The sequence below is a fragment of the Mirounga angustirostris genome, unplaced genomic scaffold (assembly GCF_029215605.1).
Source record: "Mirounga angustirostris isolate CCGP_5_RB_7025 unplaced genomic scaffold, mMirAng1.0.hap1 SCAF_3, whole genome shotgun sequence".
Taxonomy (NCBI): domain Eukaryota; kingdom Metazoa; phylum Chordata; class Mammalia; order Carnivora; family Phocidae; genus Mirounga; species Mirounga angustirostris.
Window position 1 is genome coordinate 111,344,611 of NW_026991711.1, and position 18,820 is coordinate 111,363,430.

General features: G+C 37.5%; 1 long non-coding RNA gene and 1 pseudogene across 15 annotated transcripts in view; one reads left to right on the forward strand and one right to left on the reverse strand.

Moving 5' to 3' along the window:
• LOC123839434 (uncharacterized) overlaps positions 1-18,820 on the forward strand; it is a 119,459-nt gene that overhangs the window by 38,226 nt on the left and 62,413 nt on the right. For 13 of the 15 annotated variants that reach the window (XR_010410135.1, XR_010410131.1, XR_010410136.1 and 10 more), the window contains 3 exons: positions 9,752-9,889; positions 10,956-11,115; positions 12,953-17,569. This is a non-coding gene — a long non-coding RNA (uncharacterized LOC123839434). Of the gene's footprint in view, positions 1-9,751; positions 9,890-10,955; positions 11,116-12,952; positions 17,570-18,820 lie in introns of those variants that run through there. The other 2 variants (XR_010410139.1, XR_010410138.1) reach the window with 1 other exon arrangement.
• Positions 1,036-3,551, reverse strand: LOC123839136 (large ribosomal subunit protein eL20-like; annotated as a pseudogene).

Sequence of the window (18,820 nt, forward strand, 5' to 3'; positions counted from 1 at the left end):
GAAAAGTTTCTGCTGAAAAATCTGCTCATAGCCTTAGGGGATTTACCTTGTGTGTAACAAGTTGTTTTGTCTTGCTGCTTTTAAGATTCTTTGTATTTAACTTTTGACATTTTAGTTACAACATGTCTTGGTATGAATTTCTTTGGCTGCAAAGAAATTCTGTGCTTTTTGGATTTGGTAGTTTGTTTCTTTCTCCAGATTAGGGAAGTTTTCAACCATTATTTCTTCAGATAAATATTCTGCCCCTTTCTCTCTCTTATCTCCTTTTGGGGGCCTTATATTATGGTCGTTATTCTACTTAATGCTGTTCTTCTTAATGCTGTTAAATGCCTTTAACTTATCTTCACTTTTTTAAAATTCTTTTTTTTTTCCTGCTCTGTCTGGGTGAGTTTCAGTGCTTTATCTTCCAGCTCACTGATCAGTTCTGCTTTATCCAGTCTTCTCTTGAACCTGTAGTATATTTTTTAGTTCAATTATTGTATTCTTTAGCTCTGTGACTTCTCTTTGGTACTTTCTTATATTTTATATCTATTTATTGACGTTCTGTGTTCATTTGTTCTCCTGAGTTTGGTGAGCATCTTTATGACCATTACTTTGAACTCTATCAGGTAGATTAGTTATCTTCACTTTGCTAAGGTCTTTTTCTGAGGTTTTGTCTTGATATTTCTTTTGGAACCTCTTCTTCTGTCTTCTCACTTTGCGTGACTCTCTGTGCTTGTTTCTATATATTAGGTGAAACAGTCACCTTTCCCAATCTTGAAGGAGTGGCCTTGTGTAGAAGGTGGTCTATGAGATGGGCCTGCTTTCCCCTCCCTTCCTTTCTTTCTTTTTCTTTCTTTCTTTCTTTCTTTCTTTCTTTCTTTCTTTCTTTCTTTCTTTCTTTCTTTCTTTCTTCCTTCCTTCCTTCCTTCCTTCCTTCCTTCCTTCCTTCCTTCCTTCCTTTCTTTTTCTTTCTACTTTCTTTCTTCCTCCCGAGAATCCTGGTTTTCCCAAGGAGTATGTTTGGACAAACCTGGGGCCCAGGAGTTTCTATATCTAAAGGAAAGTTTTGGACCTCTTGGTGGTTAAGTGTGACTTGTGCTGGTGATGTAGGACACAGTGGGGCAGTGGGAACTTGATCTTGGAGTCATGAAACTGCTTGATTGCTGGTCAGTGGCACTTGCTGGCTGCAATCTCCTCCACCTTCATGATCTGGATCATGCTGGGTGCCCGTGTCTTGGTAGCACTGGGTGAACACACCTGCAGTGGTCAGGTCCCAATACTCCTGGTACGTGTTGTGGGTGCTGCTGTGGGATTCATAGCATAGCCAGATGCTGAAGTTCTTTACTTACAAGAGTGATTTCTCCAACACCTGTCCACAGTAGACAATTTCCCTGGAAGACTTCATCTTTTTTAGCTGAGACACAAAGTCCCAGAAGCAGGACTTGGTGACACCATTTTTAGGTGCAAAGATTCGCATGTGATAGAGGGACAGAGTGCAGCATTTGGGGGTGGGCAGACAGTGCCTCACCACTTTGTACTCTTGCAGTGTGCCTGAGGTCTTCCTGGCACCCTCTCTGCTCTTGCTGCTATCCAAGAAAGGGAGCCCTTTACTTATTTATTTATTTATTTTTAAGTAGACTCCATACTGTGTGTGGAGCCCAGTGTGGGTCTTGAACTCATGACCCTGAGATCAAGACCTGAGCTGAGATCAAGAGTTGGGTGCTAAACCCACTGAGCCACCCAGGCACCCTGGGAGCCCTTTACTTTCAATGGCATCTTTTACGGTATGCAGACAGGTAACTTTGAAAGTAGTGGATCCAATCCTTAAGTACACAGTACTTGGTAGCCAGTCTGAATGAGGAAAAGGTAAGAATTTGACCTTGTGTAAATAATGCTGTACAGTGTATCTTATGATGTATGCTTTTATGTTAAAATGCTTAAAAATGGTTTAATCTGTGCAGTCAAGTGCTCTTTGTTTTCCAGTTGACTATATTCCTTTGGTATAGATTGTGAGTTGGGGAAGGGAGATGACAATTCTAGTTTCAGTTAGAAGAGTTTTGAGTGAATGCAGAACTCTCTCTGGAATAGAGTCATTTCTTACCATGCTCTGAACCTTGGTTAATAATATGAAATGACTATTTTGATATTTTATTCCTTACATAACCACAATGTTTGCACATCAACAGGTAAGAGTACATGGGTGCTGCCATTTCAAGCTACTCCTAATTATGTTTTTAACATTCTAGAAGGGCTGTATTTGTCAATCAGTGAGTCCTTCAGTGCAAGCCATTAAATGTTATAATTAATATAATTGTCTAGTGTTTAGGTAGAATAAATTGCTCATTTTTTATTTCATTATCTGTATTCTATTCTTTTGTTTTATTTATTTATTTATTTATTTATTTATTTATTTATTTATTTATTTATTTATTTATTTTAATAATCTCTATACCCAATGTGGGGCTGGAACTCATGACCCTGAGATCAAAAGTTGCATGCTCTACTAACTGAGCCAGCCAGGTGCCCCTAATTATCTTGTGTTTTTAGCACAAGTTTCTAACTATGACAGACACTCAGGTGTACTTATGTAATAATAGCTTTAAGGTCCATTTTATCAACGTGTACATGTTTTAAAGGGAATATTTCCATAATGTTTTTAGCTCTCACAACTTTTTTTAATCTTTCACAGAATATTATGATGTATTTGTCACATATTAGTTTCTTCCTTGATAGATGAGGCCATGAAAGGCATGGACTACTGAAATGAATTGCAAGGCCATAGTCTTTAGTTAATCCCCAAGGAAGGGCTGCTCTTCAGATTCCCAGATGAATTCTCCCACAGCCTTTTGTGAAAAAAAGACAGCATGTAGAGTTTTAGTTATTAATTCTCCAGCTCCATGCTTTTTTCTTGAGTTGCCTAAATTAGGAGCCTCTTCAATTAGAAACCCACTAACTTCATTAGGAAAGGGCACTGTGCATCTTGTCTAGCTGTGCTTCCTGGGCATGTAACCGTAATAATTACTAATAGATATTGGTCGACTCAGTGACTGAGTGAAATAATGAATGGGAGTAATGGCTCCTGAAAGGTTTGCCAGTGGCAGCTGGGGCTCTCTGCAAAGCCCAGGAATGGTGGACCTCTCTCTGACAAATGAACTGACACAACCTATGAGCACACCACTGCTCTCTTGGCCTGGCTATGCCTGTTTTGCCCACTTCACTCATTCTCCTCAGGCCAACTTGAGACTGGGTCTGGTGCAGAGACCATCAGTTTCTATCTGTTCTTTTGCATCAGAAGAGGCTAGGAAGTATGAATTGTGTTCAGATGGAATGAGTAAATGGAAGGGAACTAAATGCCTTCCGGGTGGAGATGGGTTGGGTGTCCTAGGAAAGGTGTTACAGGAATTAGCATTAGTATTGGATTTATGCAGGTCTTGACCATCTTCACATTCAGTGTCATTCTCTCTCATCCCTTCTGCTTGTTCCCTGAGAAAACTAGCATGCTGTCCCCAAAGAACTGCCTTGACTGAATTCTGGCCAAGGCAATGCTGCCGCCTGGCACTAATGAACATGGTGCACTCAACCACCCAAGCAGTTGGGCTCTGCTGGCTGGGACCATATTTTGAGGTGACTGTTTCCTGTTCTGTGCTGTGTCTTCTTGAGGAGGGCCACAGGGACACGTTTCTCTATGGTCTCAGAACCAGGAATAATTGTGTCCTCCTGAGCAAATGGCATGTTCTTTGTCTTAGGGACACTCTGATCTATGTAATGAATCACATTTTCCTCTTCATATAGCCTGTCTGAAAGCTCAGATTCAAATTTATAGACTACTCCTGGCAAGTAGATAAGACTTCCTTGCAATAATTTTGTCTTTTAATTTCACTGCATTTTCCCTTAGACTATTTTATTCACCAATTTTAAATTTAGTTTATTGTATCAGATGCGTTTTTTTTGTTGTTGTTGTTAAATAAACCAATTAAATCCTTTTGGGAAAAAAGAAATAAAAATAAAGACCAGTATATTCATGCAACACCTTTACTTTAGTTTTGTTGATTTCCCAAGCCTTAATTTTACACCTTTTTTTCTCTAATCTCAGTATCAATCTGTACTTCTTAGCAGCATAATCCCTTCTGGATTTGTTTTTTGTTTTGTTTTGTTTTGTTTTTTAATAGGAATTTGACCATTATATTAAAAGTAAGGTGTTAATAGCGATCCCTACAGTTGCTACTTTCTAGCTATGTGAATTTAACTAGATTACTAGATTAATCTTTTTCATTTATATAAGAAGAGTAATACTATTTATTTTTTGTGAAGGTTGTGAGGATTATACAAAATACTGTATGTAACATACATAGTACCTGATTTGACACATAGTAGGTCTTTTGTTTAAAAGTCTAAGTGGAAAATGCACTGGACTTGCAGTGAAATCTCTCTCTCTCTCTCTCTCTCTTTTTTTTTTTTCCCACTTATTAGCTTATGACCTTGGACAAATCATTTTACTTTTTTGGACCACATTTTTCTCACATATAATTTTATGGCATGGCAGAGAGAGCCCTTAGGATTCTAGCTGTGCTATTCTTGGATTCTTAGGCTTGTCCTGAGTAACATGTGAGAGTTTGTCCTCACTCTGTTCGCACTAGGAATGGTATGAATATATTCACCTGGGCATCGAGAGGTCTTGGGGAGAAGGGGATCCAGATCTGAAGCAGGGAAATGAAAAGGCCCATTGTTCTGGTCATTAATGTTCTTCACTGCTGTTGGTTATGGTATTTGCAAAGGTAGTAGCATCTTCTGGAATACCTCAATTGTGATTATAGTGATTATAGTCCTGAATTCAAGTGGATTTCAAAAGATGTGTCATTGTGGATGCTACTCTCTGCAGTGAATGGTTTATAACCGGGTGCTTGGTGAATACTTGGAGAGGTAGCAGAGGAACTAAGGGAGATGCTGCTTCTGATCAATGACCATACTCGCCAATGACTACATTTGGTTCATCACGGAGTCAATCATAGCAAGTGTCTGTGTCCAAGATATAGTTTCTATTCAGGAGATATTGGGCAATAGGAAGACCCCAAAGCAAGAGGAAACTCATTTATCAAGAAGATAAAGAAGAGTTTGTGATAGATGTAGAAGAATAATCTACACTGAAATGAAGCTACACTCATAGCCATTCATCAAGATGCAGGGTAGTTTTGTGGTTTAAAGGCACAGCATTTTTCAGTGTGTGGTTTCAGCCAAGTTATTGAATCTCTCAAAGCCTCAGTTTCCTCATATGTTAAAGGAATAGTGATACTTACCTCACAGGGTTGTTCAAAGGAGATAATGTAAGTGCTGAGATATGTTAGTTATAGGTAACTAGTATTATCAAAAACTACTGGTATTATTATAAACTGCAAATTCACACCGGACTTCAAGGTTTTGCTATCCCTAATCTCATAAACTGTGTGGACTATAAGAATAAATGTTAAAAACAAAGCATTAGAGGGGCACCTGGATGGCTCTTTCAATTGAGCGTCCAACTCTTGGTTTTGGCTCAGGTCATGATTGCGTGGGTTGTGGGATCAAGCCCTGCATGGGGCTCCATGCTCAGTGGGGAGTTGCTTGAGGATTCTCTCCCTCTGCCCCTCTCCCCACTCTCTCTCTCTCTGGCTTTCTAAAATAAATAAATAAATAAATCTTTAAAAAAACATTAGATGATCAAATGATTGGAGTAGAGGGCATATGCAGAGAAAAAAGTTCTAATAAATTTTTGAATCAGTACATCATGTCCATTAGTTTTCATCCTATCATTTTATCCCTGGGATCTTACTTTCAAAAGGTAGCCATCTACTTGTACTTTTGATTGATTTCATTCTTTGTATGTGAGGTGGGATTATAAATTAAAGACACTAGTTTCTATAAACTTCCCTCATTACTCCATAGTCCCATTTTGCCTACTTCTTGCAAAGTTTCTGTCTCCTGCCTTTCTGTGGGATAAATTTAAATTTGCTTACCTTGTTCAAAGAGAAAGCATTATGACACTTAATCCTGAAAAAAAATCTTTATAACATAACTTTTAAAAAATGGTAAAAAAAAAAAAAGTAACCAGAGTAAAATGTTAAACAAAACAAAGCAAAACAAAACAAAACAACAAAAACCCTGAAGAAAGTGTTAAGATATGGTGGAATGATTGTTACAAAAACAGAGAAACCACTGAAAACTAGTCTGGTTTGGGTTCAAGTATTGTTGTCTCAATGAGCTTCAACTTTTGCTTGATCCACTGAAATTCACTGAATTCAGGGAAATGTTGAGATTTGAAATGGTAAAATGTGTGGTAGTTACAGCCTCAGAACACAACACCTGGGAGTGGCGGTTTTCTTGTGTTTCACTGTTTGAATCTTTCAGGAGAGAAGTGAAATTCTATAATCCAAATTTCATTGATTTATTTAGTTTTGACCTGCATTCTCATGTCAATTTCTCCTATGTCAAGTCATATGTTAGTCCATTTGGATTTGAAAACTGTACAGATAATTTTGTAGGCAGTATTTTCATAGAAAAGAAATCAGGACTAAAATCCAAGATATTGGCTGCCAAAATACTTAAAAATCAGGATATCCTTAATTCAGTTTTCAAAAGATGTTCCATAATTACTAATTTATTCTTGAATTAGATGCACTAGTGTCTTCAAGCAGTTTTACTATTTTTTTTATTTAAACTTTTTAAAATTGTGGTAAAAATATAACTTGAAATTTGCCATCTTAACCATTTTGAGTTAATTGCAGTTCTGTAGTAGATTCACACTGCTGTGCCAACAGTGCTCCAGAACTTTCTCATCTTGCAAAACTGAAACTCTATACTTGTTAAACAAGAACTCCCCATTTTCTCATCCCCCAAACCCTGCTCAATTCAGTTTCTAAGTGGGGCATGTATATGTTTTGTGATTACGATTTGGTAAGGCCAGAGGTCATTTAGGTGGATTGCAAATTGTAGGGTATGGTGTTTCTTTCACTTGAAAGTTGGACAAACGGTAGGAAATGAATGCTCATAGTTAGCACTTTTATTAGTTGAACTATAGGCTACTACTTAATGGCACATATGAAGTACTTGAAAAGCAAGCATCACTCATACTTTTGAGTAGTGAAGTTTACAATGAAAATCAAAACCAAAACAGGAATCAGACAGAAAATCCTGACAATGAAGGAAGGTAGCTTTTGAAATATAAAAATAATTGGAAAGTTGTGATATTATTTTCTTTTGAGATCTTTAGAAAGGTGAATGTTCATTTCAGTATTGTGGTTTTGTTGAAGTACTACCAGCATGCCAAGGAACATGTTTACAGGTCCCGAGCTAGCCCCCTTCCTGGACTTTTCAAAGCTGTACCTAAGGAGTCTGGTGTGACCACAGTACAAGGCAAAATCTAGAAGGAGGAAATGCTGAGATGTGGGTAGTGATATCTCAGAGCCCTCATTTGCTTAACTGAAAGCATTTTTTAAATGTTCAGGGAAATGAACATGATGGAAGACGTTTCAGTGCCAGAGACAGTGAGGGCCCGACACCCTGGTGCAGTTCTCCTCCACTTATTTAAAAAATCAAGGTGATGAGATGTCATCTTATTGGCTACCTCCTGGCATCATCTTTATAGCCTCCATGCTCTAATACAATGGGCAAAATATGGCAAGGTGATGATGATGATGATGATGATGATGATGATGATGATGGTGATGGTGTTGATATGATGGTGATCCTGAGAATAGTGGTCACCCAAACTCATGGATGCTCTATTCTTACCTCAGGTGTCTTGCCTGATAGGTCTCAGATTTTGGAAATGCAATGTTTGATGATACTACTTAAGCCTCTACAGGATTAAATTTATAGATCTTACCACCCAGAGGTGTTTAAGACTTGGTTCTGGTGTGTTTCAGGTACATTTTACATTAAACAGGTTTTTATGTGTCAATTTGGGAACTTAATTGTCATTTATAAACTTGTTGCCTTGCTGAAAATGTATTTTGAGTCCAAAACAAATAAATTAAAAATTTTAAGGAAATGACCCTTTTTAAGTAGGAAATTGTTTCAATTTGTTCTTGTAATTCTATATCAGCATTTAATAAAATATTTTAATTTGGTTTTAGAATGAAAGCTATAGCTTAATTTTAATAATGGAGGAGAACAGTAGAGTGGCTAAAAAATGAACAGTATTAAGTATATTAAGTTCTTGATACATATTGGTTGAATTAATTAAATACAGAGTCATTTATATTTAGTTATTTGACTTTGAAATACAGGGTAAGAGTTTTGAAACTTCAATTGAATTTTATAATGATACTTTTCTTACTCTTATATTAACGTGAATTTTCACATCTCTGAACTCACATGTTTTGCTTACTTTGGCCTTATTTTTATTTGGCCACTACTTATTCTGAGTAGTGGGGAGGGTGAACTTGAAGTTATAAATATGCTTCAAGCAATCTACAAATCCAAGCACAGATAATCAAGTATAGATGGTGTTAATACTACTTAGGTAGTGATAAGCTACAGGAAAATGTGAGGGAGAGGAGTAAGAAGTTATAGTGAGTCACTTAACCAAATCTGGGTTGCTAATATGCTATTGAGAAGGTTTTTTTTTGTTGTTGTTGTTGTTTTTAATTTTAAGATTCTTCCTTCAGTGGAATATAAAGAGATAACCTCAGTATTAATGATAGCATATTGGCATATGAAGGGAAACTATATGTTACATCTCTTACCTCATTTCTTGCTTGAAGTGATAAACTGATTTGGCCTCCAGGCCTGAGTTTTTTCCTTTCTCAAAGTCCCATTTGATTCTCTCTCTTGGTTGGTGGGGACAGCCTTCCTGGTTGGAGGAAGACCGTTTTTAAGGCAAGAGAATATGGGTGCTGCATGCCTCTACTAAGACCGATACTAGAATTAATATAGTGAACTCACTCTTTCACCAAAGTGGTCATCTATACCTTGGGGACATTAAACAATGTGGAAAGGGTCCAGGGAACACTAGAAATGGCACCAGATTAGAACCCTAGAGACCTTGTGGATAGATGTAAGAAAACTCTAATAATTTCATCAGTATTTACCATTAATCAATTAATATTTCTATGTGCCAGGTGCTATATGCTTCATCTTGTTCAATCCTCACAAAACCTTGTAACTAAATCTGATTAATCCCATTTCAAGATTTAAAAAAAAATAGAGAAAAACGTGTTAAAACATGTTTCTCAAGCTGATGCAGGCAGTAAAATAGACCTGGAGTTCACCCAAAGATCGTCAGACCCCAACACAAATATGTCAATTATTCTGCTAGTGCTTCCTACCATGGTGGTGGGGATTGGGTACAGGCATGGTTACTGCTCTTTGGGTGATGATTTTACCTAGTTATTGCCAATTAGTTAAATTTAAAGTTCTTTACATTTCTCATTTGTTCTCCTTCCTTCTTTTTCACCTCTGGTCATTTTCTTCCCACTTCTGATATCACTCCCAAGTTGGTAGTAAAGGCCATGATTCCTGCCCATTTTCTCCTCTCACCACAAAACCTGGATCAATTAGGACAAAGGAGCCAAAAGTATGGTAGCCTGTCAGTTTCTCTTTCTGTGTGCTTTAGCCCAGCTCTCAGGATGAATTTAGATTAGGCATACTCAAGGATATCCGTGAGTAATAACTATAAGCTTTGTCATAGATAACTGTATCGGGTGTGTTTAAATGTACAACTCTGTTTTTCTATTATTATGTGATATTTCATGTTGACTTGTCAAACTGAAAAATACTCATATTGATTTTGCAGAAAGCTTCACATGTGAGATAAATGCACTCAAAGACTCCTCACAAGTAGCTCTTTGGAGCTTCAGATGTGAAATGGATCATTCCTCAATCTGTAATAGACCCTTCTGTGAAGCTCTTCAATCAAACCTGAGAATTCAAGGTGAAATTGAGGGGAGGATGGGAAACCCCTATAGGGGGATTTGAGTGGACTAGCTGAGAAAGGAACCGGGGGTATTTGCTGCCTCTTTTTTCAGTTTTTTTTTTTTCTTGCACGTAGGAAGGCTGTCAATCACTGTGTGACCTTCCATGCCGTGCACGCCGTATGCGTGTAATACCTGGGTACAAGGGGACAGCCGTAGAGGTGCTCATAGAGGTGCTGTCATATGTGCCTTTGATTTCTTTCCACTTGCCAGTTTTTTTTCCTGACAATTTTCAGGTTATTTTTAAAGTGGGTATTTTATACAAATTTATTATACAGGGTTTCTCTTTCCACCAAATCATTTATATTGTTATATTTGTTAGAGTGAAATTGTTATCTTTTGAGAAAAGCATAAATAATCTTCTAAAAAAGTTAGTGACGCATAATAACTACTTTAGTTAAAAAGAATTGTGATATTTTGTTAAGTAGTGATCATGGTAAGGGCATCTTATTTAAGAATCATGTTTGTAGATCATGTAAATGACTTTTAATTAGTTTGTTCTCAGGAAAGCAGTAAGAGTTACCCCTAGGAAGGAAAACAGCATCTTCTGAAATTAGTTTTGGTGTCACATTTTTTATTTATTTGGGAGCACATTTTCATTTGGACATTTCTAGGTTAATTAAAAAAAAACTCAAAAATGTTCAATGGGCTATTTAGTTTGGGGGAGCAGTGAATCCTGACACCAAACTAAGTAATAAAAACTGTGCTTTGGAATTTATGCTCAAACACAGAATATGTTTGATAATAGTTTTTGATGCTCAAGCTGCTACGAAATGATTGCTATCCCCTCGCTGTGTTGTAGTTTTTCCTAAGCCACGGAGACAGTGTTGTTTGTAAAGCTTGCATATTAGTATAATCTTAAGAGCATATTAATTGCCCGGGAGGTTTATGTATTTGTTCTGCACATGTGAGTAAAGATCACGGCAGCTTATACAGCATAATTTTAGAGATGGAGAAAATGACTATTGTAATACTTGCTACTCTCAGTTTCCTCTACAGCAATGCCCTTACACCTTTCTTTTTCAGGCATTTTGTAGCATCCTAAACAGAAGGATATTGAAGGGAGCTGATTCTGCTTTGATCCTTGTGCTTGTTGTCAAAGCGCTTGGGATTGAAGAGACTGTTGGCTACAATTGACTGTGACAATTAGGAGATGATCAGAGCCCTAGAGTGGAGCACTTAAAGGGTAATTTACATGTCAGTTTGTCGAATAAAAAAAAAGATATTCAGCTAAGATTTTTTTTTTTTTCCCCTCAGAGCCTTGTAAACTGCAATTTGTGCTCTGGTAAGAAAAACCTGGCAGAGGAGTTAGGATAGCCATTACCATTTGAAAAGAAGCAATCATAAGGCCGCTGCTGAGCCCTTTGTCCACTAAAAATGCTGATTTGCAGCAGTGAGTGAAAAAGTGGAACCATCACTAAATAAAACCTTGAGCTAGGTAACAACCCCCCCCCGGCCCCCACCCTTGCTGGCTTTTAATGTTGGTTAAAGGTGTTTTTAAAAAACGTATCTTAAATCCGATACTTACTATCATTATAACATTGTTATTGGTCATGAATGTCCTTTCCTAAAAAAATAATATAAAGGATGCATTGAGGAAGTGGTAGGTGGAATACAGGCCAACAGCCAATTGAAAGGCTGATGCTGGCTATCAGTGGTATCTTAACTCTGGTCCCTTTGTATGGTATCACAGTTTTCCGCCAGTCAATCCTTTACACTCTGTTTTCCCCCTAACATATCAGTGTGCTCCTAGGTTTTCCCATTTTTATTTATACTCTGATTTTAAAGTGGGAACTGTATTTCTAACCTTCACATATTTAGCCTATTTGGGTGCACTTGGCTAAAAATAGAATGCACTTTCTGTCACGATTTGCTCTTCATATGTGGTCATCTCTATACTTTTCTGTTTGGTAATCCATATACAGAAGTAAAAAAAAATAGCTAGAAAGTGAAAAGAAGATAATTGCCAGTAAATATATGGTGATATATATTTAACTGTCAAATAGAGTCAGAAAAATTAGTTATTTCAAGAATTTTTGAGTCTTACCCCCTCCCTGGAAATCATTAATAATAGTAATAATAATAATAATAAATAACATGTAGTTGCAAGCTTTTCATTTGGAAAATTATCTAAAAAAGAATGTATCAACACAGCCATCCTATCCAGATGTAATCCAATTTGGTGTGTATATTTAATTCAGAGATACATATTAACTTTCAATGGCAGATACATTTTATATTCCATTTTTTTGGATCCTTGGCTACAATGACAGGCATTTGCAGAAAGGCAGCAGGTTAGAAATGTCTTTATCTTAAAACACCAGCTTTATTGATGAGAGCTAAGAACATGCATGACCTTCAAAAGCCAGATTTTCCAATAGCACATTGCTGTTACTCAAGTCCTTCACCTGGATACTGGTGTTGGGTTTTCAGGCCACCCTTCCATTAAAGACATTCACAATTCCAGATAAAAGGGCTTTATTTCTCTTCATTTACATCTAATACCTTAACAACAATAAAAATTTTTTTCAAGGGATGCTTTACGAAAGGACTTGCATTCTACTTATGGAGGTTTCTGAAAAACACAATAGTCAATGGGGAGCTGATTGAGAGAAGTCAGTAATTCACAGATACTCTGACTGTTTTGCAGGAAGGCCCTGAACTTCTTTATAAAGTTTTTTAACTCTAGTTTTCCTTGTGTGCACGCCCCCTGCCCCCCCCGCCCCCCCCTCCCCCCCTTGCTAAGAAGAACACACCAGCAAGGAAAAAAAAAAAATGAATAGGTTAGTAAGTGCTAAGAGGATAATGAGACAGGGAGTCAGAGAAGGTCTGGGCTTCCTTAACATGTGTCTGCAGAATGCAGGCAATGGTAAATCTGTATCAAAAATCAGGCACAGCAGGAGGTGTTCGTCTCCCAGGTAATGGGTAAATGATGAGCAGATGAGCCATCCTTGTATCGATTTAAGCATTTTGTTCCAGCCAGTCACAATTAACTTTGATTTGTTTTTACTTTCCTCTTATAGGTTTGCATTTAAAACACTCTTGGAGCACTAATTGTATAAAATTCTGGTAACTGCACATTCTCTTTTTAGAGAGGTAATGAGCGAATGAATGAAAAGGCAGGGATTATTTGCCATTCTAAGAGCTGGGATTGTCAGAACATTTCTACTTGACTGAAATTGTTTTGGAAGGTGAGCTGGAACAAGAATCTTGCAACTAAAATGAAGTGACTCTGCATGTGGTTTTGGGATGTTTCTGTTCATCAAAGAACTCTACAGAACTGCTCTGGGACTTAGAAGTTGATTTAGATTTTATTTATGAAAGAATATTTAGGTGAATCCTATGAAAACATTTTAAAGTACGCATATTTGACTCTTAACAAGTAAGTGGGAGTCTTCTGAAGGCTCATTTGGAATTATTTGAAAAGAGTTTTCCTATTACTATCACAGTGTTTTTTCAATATACAAATTGCCCTGTTGTGACAAAATAAATTATTGAAATGCTTTGAAAAGTTTTTAGAAATGTGCCCAAGGAAACAATATGTAAATTGTTAAAGTTAATTCACATGTCAATTTATTGAAATGTTGCTGCTACTGAAAAGTCCAAGAACCTTTAGCACAACATTGCAGAACATTTACAGTCTTGTTTTAATGAGTAGCTCTTTCTTTGTATGTGTTTGGAGGTGGCAGTAGAGTTGCCAGATATAGCAAATAAAAATAAAGAATTCCCAGTAAATTTGAATTTTTGATCAATAGTATTTTTTCATATAAGGATATCCCATGCAATGTTCACATTTTATCAGGGAACCCTAGGTGGCACTCTGATTGGACAGAAATTGCAACCATGCATTGAATGGACAATCTAATTATTTATAAATTATAAATTGTCACTTATAAATCATTTTACCTTTCACTGTCAGATTAGCTAGGCCAACAAGCTTGCCCCCCTTCAAATAGAAACCAAAAGGCTTTTTAACTCATTAATGCTGAGTTTAATTTCCCCATTACGTTCCCTGAACAAGCTGTGGACTCATCATTTCAAGTATTTAGTAATTTCTGCCTGACTAATATAATGGAGACTTCAGAGAAGGTGACGGAGAAGTCTGGCTTACCCACGTTGATCAGGCTCTGACTGGAGTGTTTCCTGGTTATGGGGATAGAGAACTGAAGGATACAGTGGGAATATATTATCCTTGTAAAGCCACATCTTTCCTTTTGTGGCAGTATTATGATTACATAGGTAACCAAGTTGGAAACCCTGCAATTCCGATCCCAGTAGGAGCTTCTGGGAAAGAAAAGATTCTGTGTCCTTACACTTTTATTTTATTGCATTGAACTTTGCTCACCATAATCTAGTTGCCATGAAAGAAGCTAAGCTAGAACCTAGAGAAAACCATATATCTGATGTATCTTTGAAACCAGCATTCAATTCTGTCAGTAGTCAGTTTGAACTGCTATCACAAAGTATCATAGGCCGTGTGGACAAACAACAGAAATTTATTTTTCACAGTTCTGGAAGCTGAAGTCTGAGATCAGAGTGATGACACGGCCAGGGTGTAGCGAGAACCCTCTTCCATGTTTGCAAACGGCTATCTTCTTGTGTCCTCATATGGTGGAGAGCAGGGAACTCTGATCTCTTCAGTCCCTGACAAGGGCACTAATCCTGTTTAGGAGCATTCTACCCTTATGACCTAACTGTCATCTCCCAAAGGCTCCACCTCCTAATACCATCACATTAAAGGTTAGGGTTTCAACATATAAATTTTGGGGGGGACACAAACATTCAGTCTGTAACAATTTTTCCCTGTCCTGGTGCTTTTCATGGTCTGTCAGAAAGACTATTGTGCAGGAAAGTTTAGAGTCCTGTTTCTCATCCTCTAAGCCCCATTTTGATTTCAGTTGTAGCTTCAGTGGATGGTTCTTCACAAGCCCAGTCCTCCAGAACATTGTTTGAGTCTTCCTAATTTCTGCCTCAGAGCCTTTTCCAGAATTGCAGAAGCCTGCTCAGTACTTCCTCAAGGTTGGCCTGGAAATGTGGGAGATAGTTAATACCCTCAAGGGCAGCCCTCAACCGATGGGAGGCAGGAGCTTGTGGACAAACTTTTCAGCTATCTACCTTTCAGGCAGTTCTCAGAAGCACTCAGCACACTTATGTAGGTATCTTATTCTGGGATCTTATGTAGATTATTTGGATTTTCCACCAAGCCTACTTCATTCTGTATATTTTCTGTACATTTTCTTGAAGGTTCAAGGTTATCCCTATTTCTAGGGATAACCAACATGCATCCAATTCCTCATCTCAGGTTCTGTTTTAGGGCAACCCCAACTAAGAGACCCCTGATGCTATCTTCTTCCCAGCACCATGGCCCTCTCCTTGCTCTGGGTCTAGATATTTTGCTTCCTTCGGTTCTACCAAAGTTTACTTTTCTTATTATCAGAGGAAGACAGTTCTGCCACTGTACCTACTATTAAAACTGAATCATACTGCTTAACAAGCACATCAAGCACATTCACTTCACCCAAACTCCATTAAAATGAGAGCTACTTTTTATTGGACACACACTCCACGTGAGGGTGTATGCTAAGGGATCCATGAATAATGTTTTGTTTAGTCCTCAGCATATCACCAAGAAATAATCAGTATTTCTGTTTCACAGATGAAGAAACTGAGGCTCAGAAAGATTAAGGGATTTCTTTCAAAACCACAAAGCCCATTTTTTAAACTACTATTCTATAGAGCCCACCATATAAAGCTCTTAGAAATTAAAATTTTTTTATCGAATACTAATATGAGCAGCTAAAGAGATGATTGGGTAGGGAATAGAGACAAGAATTGGTTTATATCAAAGAAGGCAAATATTTTTTTAAAAAAGCTCCTGCTCTTGGGGCACGTGGGTGGCACAGTCAGTTAAGCCTCTGACTCTTGTTTTTGGCTCAAGTCATGAACTCAGGGTCGTGAGATCGATCCCCATGTTGGGCTACACACTCAGCATGGAGAAAAAACAGGGAAGTTCTGGTTACTAGATTTGGTCACAAAGGTCATGCTGTTGGTGACATTCCTGTAGTCTGCTATGGTTGTTAAAGCAGTCAATCTCTCTTTCTTTTGGCTTTATATGAAAGCAAGAAGGAAAGACCAAGGTCATTTTTTTTTTATTTTTAAATTTTTAAAAAAGAATCTATTTATTTATTTGAGAGAGAGAGAGAGAGGAGAGGGACAAGTAGACTCTGCACTGACTGGGGAGCCTGACATGGGGCTCGATCCCATGACCCTGATCTCATGACCCTGATATCATGACCTGAGCTGAAATCAAGAGTTAGAGGCTTAACTGACTGAGCCACCCAGATGTCCCCCAAGATCATAAGTTTTATTCATGAAATACAGTAGTAATAAATTTTCATATACCAAAAAAAAAAAAGCCCCAAATTATCAAATTATGATTGAATAAAATTGGAAGTTTTGGTTTCATTATGAGACCTGGGAGCTCTGTGTATCTATATTTTGGCTCACGGTGCCTTACATATGGTAGGACTTGATAAATATACACTGAATGAATTAATTTGAGTATTGTGGCATATAGTTTAAACTGACTTCAATAAGTCCAAGTTTTTAGTGATCTGCTTTACTAAACAACTGACTTTAGCATCTTTTAAGATTTGTTACTTGAAAAAAGTTAAAATTTTAACAGAGTCATATAATTTAAGACAGTGTCTGGAACAATGTAATCACACGCTTCGCAATGAAATATGGTGACTTCAGTTAATTTAAATCTACTGGAGGCAAAGAGAAGTGGAAAGATTTCATCTGATGTTACACTAGGCACATGACTAGAGAGGTATGGGCATGCTAGAGTGCAAAGGTCAAATAGAGTAAACAGGCACCTTTGTGGAGACAGGGAGAGCTACCCAGAGCAGCCAGGAGAAGATCTGTTCTCCACTTAGAACAGGATGAGTTAGTAGCCCTTCTTTACAACTGAGGCTGGGGTGGGGGGGAATGGTTCCCTGGGAGCTTTCCTCTGACTCTCCCAAACTTCTCCAAATTAACATATTCCATAAATATTAGAATTTTGACCTCCTTACAAACTGACTACATTTGGGATCAGTCCTATAAACCTGTCGTCTTTATCCTATTGCATCCCTTGATGTAGAGATAGGGGTTTATCCGTGCAAATCTTTTTATTGGTAGAATTTCAGATTCTCTTCAAATTGCCGTGCAGTTAGGAATCCAACTGTGTGGCAGTTTCTAAAAACTTCATGAGGTTGTTTAGAACAATAAAAGGGATGTGCGGTATGCAATTTCTATTTGTGCTTGTTGGTTACTGTTGGTTTCTTGTGGCAACCATAGTAACTCATAGGCCCTCAAGAGTGAAAGTGGAAATTACCCCAGTGTCAGGGCCATCATCACCGCAGCATTAGCTACACCAGTGAAAAATAACATCAGATATACTCGATCTTTCCATGCTTACTAATGGAAGCTATCTAACAAGCAAAAATAGGTTTTGTCTATTGGATTACAGACTATAAAAGAGAAGTCTAGTATTCTACCATTCAACATATGGGATGGGAATACTTTCAGATTCCATAGAAACTAAAGGAACCTAACATGTATATAAATGTCTACAATTTTACTCAAAGGAGACTATATATATATATATATATATATATATATATATATATATATATAATTTTTTTTAAAGTAAGCCCTAGGCCCAGGGTGGGGATTGAACCCATGACTCCAAGATCAAGAGTTACATGATCTATGACTCAGCCAGCCAGATGACCCCAAAGGATTCTTTTTAAGTTCTTTGTACAGCAGAACCAAACTTCTCCTTGTCTACAGGATAAGTTATTTTGATTGGCTAAATTTTAATGGCTCATTTAAAATGTAATTAGCAGAAAAAATATGATTATTATATGTTTAGTTTTATGCCAATTACTATGTCTAAATGCTAATTAAGATTAGGATATATGAGGGATGCCTGGGTGGCTCAGTCGGTTAATTGTCTGCCTTTGGCTCAGGTCATGATCCCGGGGTCCTGGGATTGAGCCCTGAGTTAGGCTCCCTGCTCAGTGGGGAGTCTGCTTCTCCCTCTCCCTCTGCTCCTTCCCTGCTTGTGTGCTCTCTCTCTCTCTCAAATAAATAAAAACCTTTTTAAAAAAAGATTAGGATATATGAATCAGTGCAGCTAATAGGTGAATAAACATAAATTATGCAATCGACCCAGGTAGAAAAATTAGACTCATCTACACCTTTATGTAACTAATGCTCACAGTGAGAACAGACTCCATCCAGAATATTTCTTAGACCAAATTTAGAAAAGTCCAGGGCATCTTCTCTCAAAATGCCTAAAGCCATTATCTGATAGAGAATAGGTGACCAATAACATTAGTCTACTACTACTAAATAGTACAAGGTGTGCAAACAGAATGGTCTGGTAGAATAAAGCAGACCTCAGGAAATATGATTTCCCAGAAATCTAGTTAGGTAGACTTGCACAGTTCTATTACCTCTCGGATCTCCTTTCCCTAATATTTTAAATAAAGAAATAGAAACACAGAACAAAAAATTGTTCTTTGGTTAATAACACCCAACCAACTTAAAGGTGTTAGATAAATATCATAGATTATAAAGCTATATATGTGAACTAAGAACTATTCAGTACCATCATTGGCAGACATTTGTGAATTTTACTATTGGGAGCTTTCCCTTCTCTGTACTAATGCCAAGCATTATTTGATTCAGAACTTTTTTTTTTAAGATTTTATTTATTTATTTGAGAGAGAATGAGATAGAGAGAGAGAGCATGAGAGGGGGGAGGGTCAGAGGGAGAAGCAGACTCCCCTCTGAGCAGGGAGCCCGATGCGGGACTTGATCCCGGGACTCCAGGATCATGA